The following is a 19,679-nucleotide window of genomic DNA, read 5'->3' on the forward strand; positions in this document are numbered from 1 at the left end:
GAGATCCATGGAATACCAGATCATTTACGTTCAAAGTTTATCCCTCCCATGTTTGCAAGTAAATTCGGGCATGTCAGCGAGGACCGACAGTTCTTCACTGATGGATCAAAAATGGACGATATCACTGGTTTCGGTGTTTACAACATTTCCCATAGCGCCTCCTTCATGCTTCAAAAGCCATGTTCTGTATATGTTGCTGAACTAGCAGCTATACATTACACCTTAGAGTACATCAGTTCTCTTCCACCCGAGCATTTCTTCATTTTTACCGACAGTCTAAGTTCTCTGGAGGCTGTCCGGTCAATGAAACCGGTAAAGCACTCAGCGTACTTCCTGAATGGAATACGCCAAGCATTGAGTGCTTTGTCAAATCGCTCATACACTATTACCCTGGCTTGGGTCCCTTCTCATTGCTCCATTCCGGGCAATGAGAAAGCGGACTCTCTGGCTAAGGTGGGCGCAATAGAAGGTGATGTTTACGAGCGTCAAATCACCTTCGATGAATTTTTTGCATTGGCCCGTCAGGAGACCTTGATCAGCTGGCAACAGAAATGGAGAGACGGAGAAATGGGTAGATGGCTGCACTCCATATTTCCACAGGTGTCGAAAAATCCATGGTTTAAGGGATTGGACATGAGTCGTGATTTCATTCGTGTTATGTGTCGGCTTATGTCCAATCACTATTCGTTAAACGCGCATACCTACCGTATTGGGCTCTCGGAAAGCAATCTCTGTGTTTGCGGCGAGGCTTACCAGGATATTGAACATGTCGTATGGAGATGCGATGAGCACCGTGGCATCAGATCTGAACTGACTGAAACACTCCGGGTCCGAGGAAAACAACAGAAACCTGTTAGGGAAGTGTTGGCGAGCCTTGATTTAGAATACATGAATGCGATCTATATGTTTTTGAAACGTATTGATGTCAGAGTTTGATTGTCGTTCGTCCCCTGTCTATCGTTTTCCCGTTCAAATTGTCCTCGTCTTGTCGCTGTCTCCCCCGTTTAATACGTTTTTTAGTTTCGTTACAGTTCTGGACAACCTGTCCCATCGAACCTTATCAAGCTAGTAGTCTAAGTAGTTTAAGTATCACTATAAAAGTACAACAGAAACCCTAAGAAATCCTTTCCTTTCCTATTGTTCAAATGTAATCCCTAACCTCGAATCAACCGCGAGTACTTCGGTTACCCAAACTAACATAGTTTTAAAGTAATTACAAAATATAATATGTAAAAAAAAATAAATGTAAAAGATTGAATGATTTCGGCTCTGTTATGCCCTATGGCGCCCGAGCCTACCAAATAAACGAGATAAGTAAAAAAAAAAAAAAAAAAAAAAAATGTCCCTGTTACATTTCAAATATCGCATGAAGCGATTCTCAATCCTATCAGCTCCACTTTCAATTATTTACGAGCCGACTGGAATATATATGAAACGTATGTTGACTCTAATCTTGATGTTAACATTTCTTTAGAAACTAAAATTGATATTGACAATGCTCTTGAAACTTTAACAAATTCCATTGTTGAAGCCAGAAACATTGCAATTCCAAAATGTGAAGTAAAATTTGAATCCGTGATTATAGACGATGATCTTAAACTCTTGATCCGTCTTAAAAACGTGAGGAGAAGGCAATTTCAACGCACTCGTGATCCTGCTATGAAAATTATATGGCTGGATTTGCAGAAAGAAATCAAGAAACGTTTTGCAGATTTAAGAAACAAAAATTTTGAAAATAAAATTTCTCAATTGGACCCCGGCTCTAAGCCCTTTTGGAAATTATCTAAAATCTTGAAAAAACCTCAGAAGCCTATACCGGCATTGAAAAAGGAAAACAAATTATTACTAACTAATTGCGAAAAAGCTCAAAAACTTGCTATGCAGTTTGAAAGTGCGCACAATTTTAATTTAGGACTTACTAGTCCAATTGAAAATGAAGTTACTCAGGAGTTCGAAAATATTCTCAATCAAGAGAACGTTTTCGAAAATGCCTGGGAGACTGATTTGGATGAAGTGAGAACTATTATTAAAAAATTCAAAAATATGAAAGCTCCTGGCGATGATGGAATTTTCTACATCCTCATCAAGAAACTTCCAGAAAGTAGCTTATCATTTTTAGTTGATATATTTAACAAATGTTTTCAATTAGCATATTTTCCTGACAAATGGAAAAATGCTAAGGTTGTTCCAATTTTAAAACCAGACAAAAATCCTGCAGAAGCTTCTAGCTATCGTCCAATCAGTTTGCTTTCCTCCATCAGTAAACTTTTTGAAAAGGTTATTTTGAACAGAATGATGGCCCACATTAACGAGAATTCAATTTTTGCCAATGAACAGTTCGGATTCCGCCATGGACATTCGACCACTCATCAACTTTTACGTGTAACAAATTTAATCCGTTCCAACAAATCTGAAGGCTACTCTACTGGTCTTGCTCTTCTAGACATAGAAAAAGCATTCGACAGTGTTTGGCATGAAGGTTTGATTGTAAAATTGAAAAATTTTAATTTTCCAACATACATTGTTAGAATAATTCAAAGTTATCTGTCAAATCGTACACTTCAGGTTAATTATCAGAACTCCAGATCTGAAAGACTTCCTGTAAGAGCTGGTGTTCCCCAAGGCAGCATTTTGGGACCAATATTATACAATATTTTCACATCTGACTTACCTGAGTTACCTCAGGGATGTCAAAAATCTTTGTTTGCGGATGACACAGGCCTCTCCGCCAAAGGACGAAGCCTGCGTGTCATCTGTAGTCGATTGCAAAAAAGTTTGGATATTTTTTCTTCATACTTGCAAAAATGGAAGATTTCTCCTAATGCTTCCAAAACTCAACTAATAATATTCCCACATAAACCAAAAGCTCTTTATTTGAAACCTTCAAGTAGACATGTTGTCACGATGAGAGGGGTTCCAATAAATTGGTCAGATGAAGTTAAGTATCTAGGACTCATGCTAGATAAGAATTTAACTTTCAAAAATCACATTGAGGGCATTCAAGCCAAATGTAACAAATATGTAAAAAGTCTCTATCCCCTTATTAATAGAAAATCAAAACTTTGTCTTAAGAACAAGCTTTTGATATTCAAACAAATTTTCAGGCCAGCCATGTTGTATGCTGTACCAATATGGACTAGCTGTTGTAATACCAGGAAGAAAGCTCTGCAGAGAATTCAAAATAAAATTTTGAAAATGATTCTGAGGCTTCCTCCCTGGTATAGTACCAATGAGTTACATAGGATATCCAATGTTGAAACATTGGAACAAATGTCAAATAAAATAATCAATAATTTCAGGCAAAAATCGTTACAATCTTCTATTGCCACGATTAATGCGTTATATGTTTAGGTTAAGTTAGGTTAAGTATATTAAAAACTTTTTTTTTCTCTTATAAGCAGGTGAAATCAACTCACCTGTAAAAATCTGAACTGCTACGGCAAATGAAATGTAATATGTTGTTAACAAAATGTTAATAAAATCTTAGATTTGTTTTACCAAACTAGGATGATAGTGTTGTCTAATAACACAGAACACCTAGATATAAGAAATAATTAATGTAATGTTTGGAATGATACTAATAAAAAACTCATGCATGCCTCATGCATGCTGACAAAATTTAATACAATTTCATTTTTTTTGGACCTCTTGGTTTTTCTACTAAAATTTGTAGATCAATTATTTCGAAAATCTTACGATTTTATTTTATCAAATCTTATTTCTGAACTGGGCATTGCCTGATAGTCTGTTGTTTAGTGTGGTGCTTCTTTAAAGAGCAAAGTGGAAATATTTACGTGTCCGTATCTTATTTAAATTTTAGCACTTAAAATGGCAAAAATGTTTTTTTAATTCGTTTATTCTTCGTTGATAACACGACAAGGGAGAAACAAATAATAGCTGTGCCGTTTGGTCGTGAAATGGTTTTGGTTGAAATTAAAACGTCACACAAATAGCCTAAGTTGTTCTACCTGTATGGTTACTACATATCGATTTTGGAAACCTGCTGTAGAATGGGTTGAGAATGCTAACAAATGTTCAAAGTAACGCACAAATTTCCTCCAACACTTAAATTTAGTAAAATCTTGCATTACGAATTTTACCATAAGACCATAAGATTTTTGGCAATGTTCTTAGGAATACGCCAATACTTTTGCGTTTAATTTTCAAAGTTCTAGCACAATAATTAAAACATTTTCCTCCATATAAGTTTGTTTGGAATTGGTAGGAGTAGGAAAAAAAATAAAACATATTATTTCTGAGATAGTTTGGAAGGAATGTGGGGAGCAACATCATATTGATTCTTAGAGATTTTAAGAATTTTCTGTGAACAAGCAGGTAGATTTGTGAAGAACATCTCTGATAAATGAACAAGAACATTTTCCCAGTCTAATCTTGTTTAAAAGGTGATACGATCAAAATTTGGTCGATTTCAAAATGACATATTTTGTTCAATTTAGCATTTAAAAAACCTGAACACCCCTCATTTTCAATTCAAGGTGTGTGTGTGTAGAATGTTGCTCCTATTTTGATTTTAAAATTCACTCTTCAGTTGTCAAAATGCCGTATCAGCAAGAAGAGCAGCGTATCAAAATTTTGCTTGCGCATCGTGAAAATCTGAACTACTCGCACGCAATGTTAGCAAAATCGCTAAAAGTTGCCAAATCAACCATTACAAGTGTAATTAAAGTTTTTGTGGAACGTTTGTCGACAGTCAGAAAACCTGGAGGCTGTACACGACGATGCTGACGAAGTTTGAATGCGTGGTATGGACAACGAAACCTACGTCAAAGCCGACTACAAGCAGTTTCCGGGACAGGAGTTTTATACAGCAGAAGGAAGAGGGAAGGTACCAGATATTTTCAAGCATATGAAACTGTCAAATTTAGCAAAGAAATATCTGGTTTGGCAAGGAAAAGCGGCATTTTCATAGCAACCGTGACTGTCAACCAAAAAAAAATACGTGAAAGAGTGTTTGAATAAGCGTCTGCTGCCTTTCCTGTAGAAGCACGGTTGTCCCGTACTGTTTTGGTCGAATTTGGCATCTTGTCATTACGGTTAAAAGGCCATGGAGTGGTACGCCGCCAACAATGTGCAGGTGGTTCCCAAGAACAAGAACCCTCCCAACACGCCAAAACTCTGCCCAATTGAGAAATATTGGGATATTGTCAAGCAGAACGTAAAGAAGGCCGAAAAAACTACTAGAGATGAGCTGCAGTTTAAGGCGAAGCAGTACAAAGAAGGTGGACAAGGTGGCTGTACAAAATCTGATGGCAGGAGTCAAGCGAAAGACCCGGCAAGCGGAAAAGCAGAAGCCTAACTGAATATTTTCACTGAATTTTATACTATTTGAACTTAAAAAAGGAATATAATTTGATTTTCAAATAAACAATTTCACCAATTCAAACGCAAATTTTGACCGTATCACTTTTTAATTGCTTAAGAAAATAATATGGAATATTAGGAGGAATCCTAAGAGTAATACCTGGAAGCATCATATAATATTTTTTTGCAGCAAATCTTGGATAATTTTGCTGCGGATTTTTAAAGCAATCCTTGAAAAAATTCCAAGAGATTATCTGAAAGACTGGTTGAAGGATACTTTAAACGTGCTTCCAATGGACGATTTGCCCTTTGAAGGACTAGCATGCAACGCCCAGTGGCACAGTCGAAATACGTTTCCTGTCGAAAAGGTTTCCGGACTGAAACGAGCATCGAACTAACACACTTTGACACGTAGCGGCTAAAGGCTTGGTAACACTAATCGCACGACCATGAAACCAACAACTCTTTGACGAATTTGTGGAATGCATCCTTGCTTAGTGATCTTCTAGACAAAATTTTGTTGAGACACTATTTCCTGGGGAAATGCTTAGCATTTTCAGAAAATTTAAACAAATTCTCTGCTTATTGATGGATATTATTGCAAATTAACAACTGGAATGTATATGTAATACGTACGTAGAGGACCTTGCTGGAGAAATAATAAAATAATTCCTAAAGCATTCTCTGGCGGAATTCTTTTAACGCGATTTGAAAAAGATTTTTCGAGAAATTTTCTGGTAAGATGAGGGAGCCTAAAAAAGCTTCAGAAAAAATCTGTTGAATAAGAACTACTAATCCCAAGCATAATTTTCCATAGGAATCTCAGGAGGAACTAAGTGAATCCAGGTAAAGGAGTTATTGGACAAAGCACTGAAAAGTGCGTAATTAATTCATGAAGGAACCCACTAAGGAATTCTCAGAAGAATTTCTTCAAGCCTGAAAAGTTCGTGGAAGAATCACAGGGGATATTCCTCGTGAGTTCTTTGAAAGAATTCCCAAAGGAATTTTTAACGGGATTTGACAAAGAATATTTTTTCCGTAGTGAAAATTGAATTTTACAAATATGATGTGCAGCGATATGAGGTAAAATCACAAACAAATAAAAAGAATACAAATTTATGCAAACTACGAAATTTGTTAAAATCGCGATTATTGCGGTCAACATTACTTTTGTAAAACAAGAATTTTCTTAGCGTCCCCTAGGCCACCTCCAGAAAAAACTTCTGGCTACGCCAGTGATTGTCATTTACACTCATTATTTGACCAATCATGGAATTTGAGGTGGCACATGAATATATTTAAAAGCTCCATGGAAAAAAACTATCTTACTCGGTATACTATAAACATATCTAGCACAAATAAACTGATTTTCGTGTCAACAGAGGTCACAGATACTTTATTCTATAAAATTTTATCCATCGAAAGTGACTTATGTATAAAAATATCGGATAATGCCAATAACAAGTAAACTGATTTGACAAACCAACGGAATCAAGAATAAGTCGAGCATTATAAGGTGAACCGGCAGCTCTTGCAAATTACGACAAATCGGATACCAATGACTATGAGAAAATCGGTAAGAAAATGAATACCTCTAAGTAAATGAAAACCTAATTTAGTACTATACCATTTAATTACATTAGAGTTTGTATCCTTTGTCAGATACGCGTATTCCTACCTCAATTGTAAGGCTGTCTTCAGTGACGAGTACTTTCTAGAATCTAGATCTAGTGGAGAAGAAAGACTTGAGCCTTCTCAAAAACTGACGTTGAGAGCGCAAAGGTTAACCTAAACGTAAGTTAAATTCAAGTGTTCATCATAGTGCTGCCTCCACCTTTCTATCATCTCACCTTCAACCGATAAAAGGCATACATCCAATTTCGGCTCAAAGCACTAGGTTTTGTGGGATGTGTTGAGCTTCTGATAGCATTACATTATCTTGAAAACGTAACATTAGAACTGTTTCTTCTCTTGAGTTTCAAGTTCAAGTTAGTTCAAAACGCCATTTTTTTCTCGCGTCATAGGAGGGTTTGCCGTGTCAGTTCAGTTTGTGTTGCATCCATATATAAGTATAGTCGAATTTCAGTTGCGATGTAGGTTTTATCCTAAGTAATTCTTCAGTTTTAAAATATTCACATTATACCTTTGATTGTTTAAAAAATTCAAAGAAACCAAGTTTTTTTTTTCAGATATAATATATAGATGGTTGACAATCTTAATTGATAATTTTTTAAAAATCATTTAAAAAATATTAAGAACACCGTTTTCCTTTTTTTTCAGATTACCAATCAAACCACGAAGAAAGTTGTTGACTTCACTCCACCTCTACCATACACACCGTAATCAGCTCCTACTTGATGCAACATTTTTATCAGAACCAATATCCAGTTCGACTATAAGAGCTTACACTAGCGCGTCTACCAGTCTGGAATGTGGATGTGAAACGAATGCTCATCATTTACAAGTCGTACGGCGGCGCAGGTTGAGGAAGTCGAAACGAAGTGCGATTAAAATAACCCTGCAGTAGTAGTGTTGTACTATAGAAGAAGAGTGTGCCGACACAAGCCATCAGATAGAACCAAAAGTAGCTAGCTAGAGTGAAACGCAATCTTTACCGCTCCAGCTCCCGATCCCGAGCAGAAAAGTATGGCAGAAGTATAAAATATCATGGTGTCAAAGTTAAATACTAGTATACTACAGTGTGTTCTTCATAAAGAGGAAAAATTCCAAAAATAAATTCCATAAATTTATATGAATAACACTTGCCTAGTACTTTAATATGTATTGAGTGCATAACAAACTATTATGAAACGTTTCCAAGAGTATCAATCAATAGCAATGCATGTTATTGAAATTCTGTCATGATAGCATAATATGTTATTTAGCAGGTCTTCTAATAACAAATCAAAATCAAGTCGCTTATTCTGGTATGTGATTGTTATAGGCTTGCTGTTTTCTCCTGATCGGGATGGCGGTCAGCTCAACAGAAGCTTCGGCTTGAAGGTGTTCCAGAGTAGACGATGGAAGTGACGGAGGTGTAAAAACATGCAAAAATAAATCCAGAACAAGTGCAATCTAAATGTCGAGTCCATTGTCTGCTAGGTGCAGGTCCAATACGATTGCAACTGGATAGGTACGATACGGTCGGTGTTGCGGTTCATAGTGCGAATTCGAATTTGTGAATACCTTCTCTAAGAGCTGTTGTGGTTTGTAGCGGAAGTAAAATAAAGAACCAACGTGGTGTAAAGCTGTCCGCAGTGAAGTCCGTCCATTAGTCACGGGAAGAAGGAATTCGTGGAATCGTGACTTCAGAGGGGTTTTTGATGAATACTTCTCAACGAAACAAGTGTTTGCCAATCTTCCCGATTTTGGGGGAAACTGGAATGCACCCCTAATTCAAGTGCGCGGAAAAGATAATCAAAGAAGCGTGCCGATCGGTGAAGAAGATGTTAACAGCAAGTGGCAGAAGGAGTGAATGAAAAATTCCAGTTTTCAGCTTCATCCAGCCACTTGGAAGCGCGGGAGTGAAAAAGTTTATGACTTCCTAATTTGCACCATCCATCTGCGGCACCAGCTATATCGATTGAGCTAGGAGTCAGCCATAGCAACAAGGAAAAAAATCAGAAGGTAGGTGAGCTTTTTTCAAGTTTTAAAAATTCATCATGGGAAAATATTGATTTTAGCGAATAGCGTCGATTATTATCGACGCGGATGTGGTACTGACCTTTGTGTCAGGGTTCTACATCGTGGTCGTGGAAGATAGCATTGTACGGTGAAAAGCGTTTCCGATAGCATGGATTCCCACGGTGTGCTAGTTTTTTTTTATATTTTTATTTGTGTCATTTCAAACATTCATTCAAACATTCAAGAGAAAAAAACACACTTTTAATTTACTTAACCTAAATATATAACGCATTGACCGTGGCAATAGAAAATTGTAACGATTTTTGCCTGAAATTATTAATTATTTTATTTGACATTTGTTCCAATGTTTCAACATTGGATCTTCTTCTTCTTTCTGGCGTTACGTCCCCACTGGGACAGAGCCTGCTTCTCAGCTTAGTGTTCTTGTGAGCACTTCCACAGTTATTAACTGAGAGCTTACTATGCCAATGACCATTTTTGCATGCGTATATCGTGTGGCAGGTACGATGATACTTTATGCCCTGGGAAGTCGAGAAAATTTCCAACCCGAAAAGATCCTCGACCGGTGGGATTCGAACCCACGACCCTCAGCTTGATCTAGCTGAATAGCTGCGCGTTTACCGCTACGGCTATCTGGGCCCCTGGATATTCTATGTAATTCATTGGTACATTGGGAGGAAGCTTCAGAATCATTTTTAAAATTTTATTTTGAATTCTCTGCAGAGCTTTCTTCCTGGTATTACAACAGCTAGTCCATATTGATACAGCATACAACATGAATGGCCTGAAAATTTGTTTGAATATCAAAAGCTTGTTCTTAAGACTAAGTTTGATTATCTATTACATTTGGCTTGAATGCCCTCAATGTGATTTTTGAAAGTTAAATTCTTACCTATAGCATGAGCCCTAGATACTTAACTTCATTTGACCAATTTATTGGAACCCCTCTCATCATGACAACATGTCTACTTGATGGTTTCAAATAAAGAGCATTTGGTTTATGTGGGAATATTATTAGTTGAGTTTTGGAAGCATTAGGAGAAATCTTCCATTTTTGAAAATATGAAGAAAAAATTTCCAAACTTTTTTGCAATCGACTACAGATGACACACATGCTTCGTCCTTAGGTGGAGAGGCCTGTGTCATCCGCAAACAAAGATTTCTTACATCCTTGTAGTAACTCAGGTAAGTCAGGTGTGAAAATATTGTATAATATTGATCGTAAAATGCTGCCTTGAGGAACACTAGTTCTTACAGGAAGTCTTTCAGACCTGGAGTTCTGATAATTAACCTGAAGTGTGCGATTTGACAGACAACTCTGAATTATTCTAACAATGCATGTTGGAAAATTAAAGTTTTTTAAATTTACGATGAAGCCTTCATGCCTAACACTGTCGAATGCTTTTCCTATGTCTAGAAGAGCAGGACCAGTAGAATAGCCTTCAGATTTGTTGGAATGGATCAAATTTGTTACACGTAAAAGTTGATGAGTGGTCGAATGTTCATGGCGGAATCGGAACTGTTCATTAGCAAAAAATGAATTTTCGTTGATGTGGACCATCATTCTGTTCAAAATGACCATTTCAAAAAGTTTACTGATAGAGGAAAGCAAACTGATTGGGCGATAGCTAGAAGCTTCTGCAGGATTTTTGTCTGGTTTAAAATTAGAACAACCTTAGCATTTTTCCATTTGTCAGGAAAATATGCAAATTGAAAACATTTGTTAAATATATCAACTAAGAATGATAAGCTACTTTCTGGATGTTTCTTGATGAGGATGTAGAAAATTCCATCATCGCCAGGAGCTTTCATTTCTGATTTTTTTAATAATAGTTCTCACTTCTTCCAAATTAGTCTCCCAGGAGTTTTCAAAAACGTTCTCTTGATTGATAATATTTTCGAAGCCCTGAGTAACTTGATTTTCAATTGGACTAGTAAGTCCTAAATTAAAATTGTGCGCGCATAGCAAATTTTTGAGCTTTTTCGCAATTAGTTAGTAATAGTTTGTTTTTATCTTTCAATGCCTTCTAAGGTTTTTTTTTCAAAATTTTAGATAATTTCCAAAAGGGCTTAGAGCCAGGGTCCAATTGCAAAATTTTATTTTCAAATTTTTGTTCCTTAATTGTGCAAAACGTTTCTTGATTTCTTCTGCAAATCCTGCCATATAATTTTCATAGCAGGATCACGAGTGTGTTGAAATTGCCTTCTCCTCACGTTTTTAAGACGGATCAAGAGTTTAAGATCATCGTCTACAATCACAGATTCAAATTTTACTTCACATTTTGGAATTGCAATGCTCCTGGCTTCAACAATGGAATTTGTTAAAGTTTCAAGAGCATTGTCAATATCAAGTTTTGTTTGTGAAGAAATGTTAACATCAAGATTAGAGTCAATATACGTATCATATATATTCCAGTCGGCTCCAAAATAATTGAAACTGGAGCTGATAGGATTGAGAATCGCTTCATGGGATATTTAAAACGTAACAGGAACATTTTTTTAAGGCACTCCGTGCTCGTGGCCAGTACCGTGCCGGAATCAGTTCATCTATATCTACTATACCGATACAGATCTATTTTTAACTAATCTATATTTACATCTGCTTTCACTCTCTTCTACTCTTTTTACTCTCACACCGAGCAGGTAGGAGAGAGCTCTGCTGTTCAAATCCAATCGATTTCCATAAGCCATAGTCCTTTGTTCTTGCGGTGGTTCATTTTGCCGTGTTCCTAAGTCATTTGAGGCTAGCTGCCTACGAAGAGGGCCAGTTTGTCTCAGTCACCATCTGATACTGATGGAGGATGGATGTGCTCCCCTAAGCACGGTCCTCCGTGCGGCGTCTTCTGGTGGCTGGACGGGTTTTTTTGTGGAGGGGCTGGGAATTGAATCCATGACCTTCCGCTTATGAAGCGAAAAGCGTAACCTCAAGGCTACGGACCCCCCTACGTAACAGGGACATGATCAGAATCAAAATCAGCATGAGTAACTAATTGGCTACAAAGATGACTAGAGTCGGTTAAGACCAAATCAATCGTTGATCGATTTCTAGAAGAGGAAAAAAACTTAGGGCTATCAGGGTATTGAATTGAGTAATATTTTTTTTATTTGATGAATGCTCTTCAGGGCACAAAGCATTCCAATTTAAAATATTTAAATTATTATTTATTGGATCCATTAGAAAAAACGTAATCCAATAAGTAAGCGTCCATTTATTATGTAACGCTAAAATTTGAAAACTTTAACCCCCTGCTCCCACTCCGTAACGCTTTTTGTATGAAAAATTTCAAATTTTTGTATGAGCCGTAACGCTCGAGCCTACTCCCCCCTCCCCCTAAAGCGTTACGTAATTTGTGGATGTCGCCTAACAATTTGATTAATAATTTTTACACCGACTTAGACTGCTTCAGTCATAGTGGTGGCTTTGAACATTGCATCAATCATTAGATTCAATTGTTCAGTTAGAAAATCAAAATCAGAGGCAGACATCACTTGAAGTGGGTACATTATCTGATGATTTCCCTTAGAATTTTCAGTAAACTTAGAGGCGGAGTAGAAGTTTCCTGTGACGGCAGGGTTTTTTTTCCTTTGATTTGAAACAATTAAAATGGGTACCCATAGTATGAATAGGGGAGGAGTTCAAATTACCTGCTACGAATCGGAAAAGGATTTTTTCTTGGGTAGATACATTAATTAAAAGATTCGAACGGCTACCAGACGGGTTGAAATTGGTTTTTGAATGAGCATGATTATAATCCACCTGATGGGTATGATTCCTATTCAAGCGATCGTTAACTGAAATATGAGCGTTGTTCGATACTCTACCAGGCAAATTCCGGAAACGACCGTTATCGTAACGGATATTATCTTTCATCTGCCTGGCACGAGCCTCAATGATTCGCCTACGCAAAGGGCAGGTCCAAACATTTGACTTTTGATTGCCACCGCAATTTGAGCATATAAACTTGGTTGTATCTTCCTTCACTGGACAGACGTCCTTAGCGTGAGAAGAACCTCCGCAAATCATGCATTTAGCATCCATGCGGCAATTTTTTGTATCATGACCCCACTTTTGGCACCGACGGCACTGAGTGGGGTTCTGGTAATTTCCTCCAGGTTTCTGGAAATGTTCCCATGTCATACGGACATCGAACATAAGTCTAGCTTTTTCTAAAGCTTTGATTTTATTTAGATCTTTTTTGTTAAAGTGAACTAAATAATATTCTTGAGAAAGCCCTTCCCGAACAATGCCAGATTGGGTTCTCTTTTTCATAATGATTACTTGGACTGGGGAAAATCCAAGTAAACCAATTATTCCATTTTTGATCTCTTCAGTTGACTTATAGTCACTTGAGAGACCTTTCAAGACAACTTTGGACAAACTTTCAGTTTTGTCGTCATAAGTTAATAAATTGTGCTTCTTCTCTTCAAGATGTTTGAGAGGAAAAAACGCAAAACACGACGGTCTCATTTCTTTGCGATTTGGAAGGAAATCTTTATTCCCCTAATGGAGTTCAAGATCTCTTGCCTAAATCCCCCAAATTCGGAACAACTGACCACGATAGGCGGCACCAAGGATGGCAATCTAGTGATCATGACAAAATAAATGATGCATCCCGGTTGTTCTTTATCATGCGAGCATAGCAACTACGATAAACCATTAGTCGTCAAGTCAAACAACAAACTCCCCTCCACGAAAAATGAATCGGCATGTTTGCTAACGAATAATTGTTCGCAAACTAAATTTATAACTTTGAGAGGTTTTTAACGCTTTTATTCCGCGATCTGCCTTTTAGTATGCCATTTTTGATCCGAAAGTCAATCGGACATGGTTTGGGCGAAAAATTATGCCGTGAACACGTTCTGATTCATGTTAATCGCAACTTGTTACAACATCCGACAAACGGTTTGTCCCGCGACAAACAGTGCATCGGATGCACCATACATCCTTACTATGCGACGGCCCTCTTAGACCATTCAAATACTATGTTGTGAGTGTTGGGCGGCACTCTTTGCTCCTCCCTCAGGCTCAGAAATTGTTTTTGGAATCGCGACAAGTGCAGTCGCCTCTCCACATCTCGATGTCGAAGGGACCATCGAGATAGGGAGAGATCGAGACAAAGAACAATTTTTAATGAATACTAGATTGAAAAACACTCCGTTGCCAGGAAAGTAATACACAAACAGACGTCATTTTGCGCTCCTAATTTGTTTTGAATCCCAAAACTTTGGACTAGTAACCTTAGATATTGGTCATATCGACATACGGAGAGAAAATAGAGAACAAAAAATCAACAGAAACACATCGAGATATGGAGATATCGATATAAGGAGGATATCGAGATATGGAGAGTGAAAATATACGCAGACTGAAGGGACTTATGAAATCATCGACATAGGGAGAAATATCGAGATGTAGAACATCCAGATGTAGAGAGTCGACTGTATTACTAATAATTTTTCGAATGATAGGGGAACATGGTCCAATTTGGACCTAGTAACAGTTTTTTGGTCATATATTTACACCACCACGAACGGCATGAAAAGTTTGATGTTTTCGTGAAGGCGTGATTCAGCGCGCACATTTCTCTCTCAGGAAATTTTGTGGTAGCTCCTACCAGTTACATGACTAGACATGTTTGAACAAACTTCTCCAAATGGTCCGAATTGGACCAACCTTGTTTCAATTCGGACCCCTAATAGTCTAATTCGGACCATCCTATATTTTATCGTTTTTTGGTATGTTGGTAATAAAATATAGGGAAAGTGTACCAGTTATGGCCATAGTGGTTCCCTATTTGGCCATATGTGACATTTTGATAACTTTCACATTTTGTGTCTTTTTGAATGCTTAAACATCAATATATATCTTAAATCTAACTACTACAATACACAAAAATTCAAAATTTGAAGACTTTAAAGTAATTACGCATGGCGAAATAGGGAACCACTATGTCCATAACTGGTACACTTACCCAAAACACCGATTTGTTTGGTATCACAGCTTATTGAACTTTTTCTGTAAGCGCAAGCATAACAAATAAACTCAATACGTGAAAATTTCAATTTAATTCGAGTCAGAACAAGCTCAACTGAAATATGAATTTAATTAGCATGAGCATGAGCATGAGCATGAGCATGAGCATGAGCATGAGCATGAGCATGATTGACCGCCCACAGATGCTACTCCGTTATTGCCAGAACAGCTGTACTTACACAGAGAACGAACAGACACTACTCGGGATCAGTAGCATCCTCAATGTGTAAGTACTGGTGCTCTCATTATTATAACAAACAATAACGGCGCCGGCTGCGTCCGAATGCAGGTCAATATGGGGATGGGAGGGAAATGTTGACGTGTTACTTGCTTTATAGAAGCCGAGGAGTCCTCTGCACTTCCACAAGTAGACACTGGGAGTTTGGATTTGGGAAAGGGTTGGGTAAAGGATTCGTTTTGGTAAACGATAAGTATATAATTTGAAATTGATGCGTCTAACCGGATTCGCGATATTACTCGATAAACGCATTGACGCCGAACAAGTGTTCGTCACCCGCCCCACAGGAGCAAGCGACAAGATCAAAGAATCAAACACTATTAACGCGATCTGCGATACTATTCCACCGTGGTACGCGAACGACGCGCGACATGTTTGATCCTGCCCTCGTCGCCCCCCCGCAGGAGCAAGCAATCAGGTCGAAGGATCAAGCAATACCCTCAACTGAAATATGAATTTCATTGAGAGATATCAGAAACTGATTCAAATTAGAGTACAGTCAACTTTCCCTAACTCGATTTTGAACGAACCATCGTGTATGGAACATATAGATATGAAGTACACATATTTTTAAATTTAAGATCTTTTTGTTATTTTGACAAAATACATTCGAAAAAGTCATTTTAACGTTCAAAACCTACTGTAAAATTTTCAACATTAAAATTTTGCATTAAAATATCGGCTTGAATAGGTGAACAATGTTAAACGGAAACAGACAACTTCGAGTCTCAGAAAATCAAGTTGGAGAAGTATCGACTTACATTTTGGAGTTAAATTCTTTCGCATTCTATCGAGTCAGGGAACAAAAACACAGAATAACGAGTAGGGGAAATTTGACTGTATTATTCTCAGTACTCGTAAACGTTTTGTGTATCGTATTTTTAAACTATTTTGGATACAGATTGGCAGTGGTATTGTTCGAGATGCTTTTATTTTTTTCATTTATTTTTTTATTTATTTTTTAGGAGTAGGGAAAAGCCCGTTTGAAGAGACCAACAATTCGAACTTCTTTCTCAAATAGGCACAAAACCTACCCGTCTTTTTATATCAACGGAACCCAATTCCAAATGATACATAGACGCAGCTTATTCTAATACTTAACTTTACATACACTTTTTAAACATCGAATCTTATTCTAGACACCTATCACCTAACTTTTTTAACACTTCAGTCGTCAAGCTGTTGTATTTTGTACAACAGTGTGAAAAAACCTCGCTAATCGTACACAACATCAGCGTGGTGGTTCTGACGGTGGCAAACCGCGCGACGAATGAAGGGTTAAGTATCTGATTTATTGATTTCTCTATTTTTTGTGGTCTATCGTATCTCTTAATTTTTTCGTATGCTTTTTGTAGACCGCAACAACAACAAAGGCACCGTCGATCAATATTGTAACTTTTGAGATTTCCTACCAAGTCGTGAAGACTTTCACGGGGTGGATCTCTTGGAATAGACAGAGATCCGTGTTGAACCATATAAAAAGGTCCGGATTGGACCAGCACACATTTTGTGATTTTCAAACTAGTTCAGCCCAAACAGAGCATAGACATATCAAAGCCATATAATCAGATGAAAGCTTAGGCTGAGAGGATTCGATTATAAAATAATTCAGAAAGATTGGCGAACCATTGTCGCTCACATAACCTTGGAAATAATGCCAACCGACAGTACACCTGAGCACTTCAAAACAATAAACTAATATAAAAAGCAAACGATATAACTGAAGAGCGTCAAATGTATTGTATTAGATCTAAGCCAGACGGTGAGCAGAAAACGGTACACATAATCTTTACAGTAGCGCCAGTATTAAGAAATGCTTGATAGTCCGAATCAGAACAGGGTTCGAATTGGACCAGGTTACCCTACCTTTACTTATTACTTCTGACATTCTTCCTAAGATATCTTCAGGCAGTCGATTTTCTCGAATTTCTGGAAAAATATCTAGCGTTATGTGTTGAAGAAATTTCGTGAAAATCTCTCAGGGGGGATCCCTGAAAACAATTGTGCGGAAATCACTGAAATAATTACTGTAGTATTTGGTGTTGTGCAATCTTAATCAATTTACGAAGAGCCCATGGTACTTTACTTAAGAAATTATTTGAGAAATGTTTGGTAGCACTAATCCTTGAACGGAATGCTGGAAATATTTCTAGGAACTAACTGATGAATCCCTGGCCAAATTTATTCGGTAAATTTTTACTGGGTTTTGGACTACTGAAAAGATCAGTAATATGAAATACATCGTCACGCATAATTAAATCGCAAATACCATTATGTCTTATAAAATATTAAAAAAATCTTTGGTTTTCAATTTTAAACATTATTTCCAAGTTTACTAACTTTTTCAGTTTAAAAAAAAAAAACAGTAACTTTAACCATGATTGGTTTTCTGAAATAATCATTTGTGACAATTTTCTGGGAGAATAATTGAAAAAAAATCCCCCCAAAAAACTGCTATGGAAATCTTTGGAAAGATCGGTCAAAAAATCTCTGCAGTAAATCCTGGAAGAGCCTCTAGGGAAAGTTTCAGAGTAATCTCTGTGGAAATTGCTGAACGTAGTTGCGTTAGATTTCCTGCAAAAAAAAACCTGGAGAAATGCCTCTAAGCATCCCTTGAAAAATCACTGGACGAATTCCTGTGAAAATTGGTAGGGAATCTCTTATAGATAATCTATAATAACATAGAAATAATAATAAAAATATATGGATTCTCTATAGCAATTTGTTGAAGGATACTCGAAGGGATCCTGGAAAGTATTCCAGGGGAAATCAGGAGAAATCACAGAAAAAAGAATTCTTGAAGCTTTTTCTAGAGGAGTCTCGGACGAAATTTCTGAAGGAGATGTGGAATAATTGTGTAAGAATTTCTAAAGCTTTTTTTCTGGGATAGCCTAAAATTTAACTCAGGATTCCCAGTATTCAACGGGCGAGAAAGTGACTAGATACCATTTTGTTTAGAAAAAAACTTTAGAGATCTACGAAAACAACATCTTTTAAGAGAAAAGCATTTGAATAGATGACCTAATTCGTAGAAAAGAGAAAAAAACGATGATAAACGCATTTTCTCGTTTATTCACCATTGGGGGTAAGGTTTTATTTTACTGGCATAATAAATAATCCTCGAACATCTGTTGTGTTTAGGTGAATTTTATCATGAACTGTTATCCCATCAGGGGGGGTATAAGGCTGTCAACTACGAACGATGCTTGTCTAACAATCATCCCTTACTAGGGCCGGCCCAAACAGCACAGGTCGAAAACGCGGGCCAAGCCAGACGTCAAACACTGATGCTTTTCAACACTCAACCAACGGGATATCTAGCAGTGTTGTGAGCCACACTAACACACTCACAAAACATAAACGGTAGGCGTACCTCGATACGCAACGCCCCCTGTATCCCAAAGATCTAATTAGAACAGAAGATGGTACACAGGTTTTCATGATGTGTTGCGGATCATGATTGTTATAGTTGGCTCTAAGTGAGACATACCCTACTTAAATTTTCTCAGAATTTAATCCCTGACTCAGTGATATAGCGAAGTCGTGAAAGATAGTAACCGTGCAACCGTTCCCGATTGCATAGAGTCCCACGATATGCCAATAATGTTGCTCATGTTTTAACTGCTCCATTGAAACCCCCTTCGATTCTAGACTTTAATGCCAGATGAAAATTTATTTCGTGTCGCGTTCGCGTTGCTGTAAGAAGTAGACCCATTTATCGATGTTTATTTGGTTGGCCTGCTCTAGTTTTCCCCTCAAACCAAATCGACCACGGTGGGAATGATGGAGTTGTTTATTGTTGTTGGTGCGTTTTGTGTGGTGCGATAGACGGAAAATATTGTCGGCTACTTATACAAAGCTAAAGTAGCCTAAGCTGATGGCCGAAAAGTCGATCGCTACCAGAAAAGAAAAGTCAAGTCTCGGGGTGATGAAAAATGTGTCGTTCAGGTATTTATAAGCGAGTGAAAAATGAAAGGACATAAATAACCGTACTGGGAAGAAAAACCGGGGACCAGACTGACGCGTTTGTGGTTTTACATGAACCGTCGTCGCGTTCGTTTGTTTTCGTTAGAGTTAGACAGCCGATTTCGGGGACATTGATGGTGGGCTTTATCTGATGAGCTCTCGTTTGTAGGGTTGTCAGTTAGGAATGTTTCTAATAATGAAGTAGCTCATCATGTGAATATTTGTTTGTATTTAAATATATTTTCATTTGTTCTAACACAGTAGTGGACAAGTGAGAGATATTCTCAATTTATTTCGTTTTAATCCCTGATTGTATTATTTTTTCTAATGAAATTGAAAATCATCATCTCTGTCGTGTGTCGATGCTACGTTTTTGTACACTTTCTTCCGCGGTGGTGAATTCGTTTCCAGACGAGTAGTATTTCTAAGATAAAAATAAATTTAATCATTTTACATGTATTGTGACTAAATAGG

General features: G+C 37.4%; 1 protein-coding gene across 7 annotated transcripts in view; it reads left to right on the forward strand.

Moving 5' to 3' along the window:
• Positions 1-19,679, forward strand: part of LOC5577718 (high affinity cAMP-specific and IBMX-insensitive 3',5'-cyclic phosphodiesterase 8) — a 730,891-nt gene that overhangs the window by 31,235 nt on the left and 679,977 nt on the right. For 6 of the 7 annotated variants that reach the window (XM_021842486.1, XM_021842487.1, XM_021842485.1 and 3 more), the window contains exon 2: positions 7,603-8,949. The gene's annotated coding sequence lies outside the window, so the exon portion shown is untranslated. The remainder of the gene's footprint in view (positions 1-7,602; positions 8,950-19,679) is intronic. The other variant, XM_021842488.1, reaches the window with a different exon arrangement.

This window comes from Aedes aegypti, chromosome 2 (genome assembly GCF_002204515.2).
Source record: "Aedes aegypti strain LVP_AGWG chromosome 2, AaegL5.0 Primary Assembly, whole genome shotgun sequence".
Classification (NCBI taxonomy): domain Eukaryota; kingdom Metazoa; phylum Arthropoda; class Insecta; order Diptera; family Culicidae; genus Aedes; species Aedes aegypti.